The following is a 2,068-nucleotide window of genomic DNA, read 5'->3' on the forward strand; positions in this document are numbered from 1 at the left end:
TGCTTAGGAGACCTGGCTGGAGTCACTCAGCACACCCTGGGATTCAAACTCACGACTCCAGGTGTGATAATCAGCGTCAAAACTCGCTGAGATACCCAGGCCCCCATTTGTTGCTGTTTTATAATTACCAGATGTAGACTGATATATCGGTTTTACCGATTAATCGGTGCCAATAGTTGCTTTTTAGAACTATCTTTATCAGCAAAAATCTATGCCGATAGTTTTTTCATCATTTTGTCATTTCAAAATAAGAGTCCCCAGTGTGTTTTGGGCTTGTTTATCCTTAGAGGTCCCGCGTTATGCACCAAATCTTCATGTTATTCTGGGGATTTTGGTTGAACAATAAAATGCATCTGTGTTTTTATGCATTTAGGACTCTTTGTCTGTGCCTGTCATAGTAAAGATTTATTTATTTTTTGACATTTTATAAATAGATTTTAAAAACTATCGTCCGACTAATCGGTTATCGGTCATTCCCACCACCTTAGTTATTGGTATCGGCAAGATTCACTATGGGTCGACCTCTAATAATTACTATTCTTTATTGTATTTTATTGTGTGTAAACACAATCATGCCAATAAAGTTCTTTTAAATTGAAATTAATAATAAAGATATTAAATAATGTTAACAAAATATACTAAAATACTAAATACTAAAAACTATTCAATGAATGTCCAATCAAGTATTTGTCATAATTCAAGCAAAGACAGGCTCTGAAACATTTTTATGCATGACAATAAATATTATAATTATTATTATTATTATGATTTATTAATAACAATATCATATGTGTTCATATATTTTTATAACAATTGCGTCTTTGGATATGCAAACACACTTGTCCACTTTTTTTAAGTAGTCTATAATAAAAATGTTGCTCTCTAAATCGGCCAGATGAAAGTATTTTTAATGAAGTGTCCACTAGATGAAACTCAAATTACCTAAATTATTTTTTATAAACAGCAACACTTCACAAAAACTTTCTATTTGTCAACAACAGCTAACATGAACTAACAATGAACAATACTTTTACAGTATTCATAAATCTTGGTTAAAGATAATATCTGCAAGCACTAATATATTTTACATTAAAAGTTGTACAGTATATGTAAACATTCCTTAATGCATTATGAACTAACATGAACATGCAAAGAATTATCTTATGGTATTTTAATAACTATTAACCAACATAACAAATGTTGTAAAGCATCATTAGTTAGATTACCTAATGCATTTACTAATGTTCAAAAATCAGCTTTCTTTTACATGAAATGACTCATTGTTTTTAAAACAGAAACAGAAAGCAGCTTGAGTGTGACACTAAAAAGATCAAAGAGCTCTTTTTGATGATAAAAAAATTATGAGGTACATTTCTAACAATCAAAACACGACTAACATTAATATTAATAATATATCTGAGATAAATAATAATAATAATGTGAAACATGTGAAAGTGTCTACTTCAGCACTCTCGCCAAGCATCACTTTTATGTATTCAGGCTGTATTTCCGTTGATACAATGTAACGTTTGTGTTAAAGATGCTGCCAAATATGTGGCTCAATAATGTGCTCCCCATCTAGTGTACTAAGAGGTGACACACTTACCAGACAGCAGTCAGATTGGACAACAGAGTGGAATATAAATATAAACCATGATACAGAGCAAAAACACGGTGTTTTAGAGAGATGACACTAAAACACACACGACAAAATAAAGCAACAACACAAACACAAACTGCAGGAAGTGAACCTCTATGACGACTGTACTTCCGGCGAGAGCACAACTGCACTTCGATCAAACCCACGGAGAGGGGCAGAGTTAGTGTGACAAACAATCACAGAGATGATAGATTTATTTCAATAGTAAACACCGACGCACTGCTCTTGTAATGACCTATATGAGCGTTATTGTGTGAAGATGCGCTTTCATTGTGTGGCTGTGCTGCAGTAACAGCAGCTGACCACACGGTGGCGTCATGTGCACATAAAGACAGGAACTGCATCAAACCATGTAACATTTAATATGTACAACCACGTATGTAAAGTAAACTATGCAAAGTATTCAGT

At 33.1% G+C, this 2,068-nt stretch overlaps 1 protein-coding gene across 2 annotated transcripts in view; it reads right to left on the minus strand.

The window, feature by feature from the left end:
* LOC127453177 (5-azacytidine-induced protein 2-like) overlaps positions 1 to 1,750 on the minus strand; it is a 17,061-nt gene extending 15,311 nt beyond the window's left edge. For both annotated transcript variants that reach the window (XM_051719401.1, XM_051719400.1), the window contains exon 1: positions 1,607 to 1,750. The gene's annotated coding sequence lies outside the window, so the exon portion shown is untranslated. The remainder of the gene's footprint in view (positions 1 to 1,606) is intronic.
* Between the last annotated feature and the right edge of the window lie 318 nt (positions 1,751 to 2,068).

The sequence above is a fragment of the Myxocyprinus asiaticus genome, chromosome 15 (assembly GCF_019703515.2).
Source record: "Myxocyprinus asiaticus isolate MX2 ecotype Aquarium Trade chromosome 15, UBuf_Myxa_2, whole genome shotgun sequence".
Classification (NCBI taxonomy): Eukaryota; Metazoa; Chordata; class Actinopteri; order Cypriniformes; family Catostomidae; genus Myxocyprinus; species Myxocyprinus asiaticus.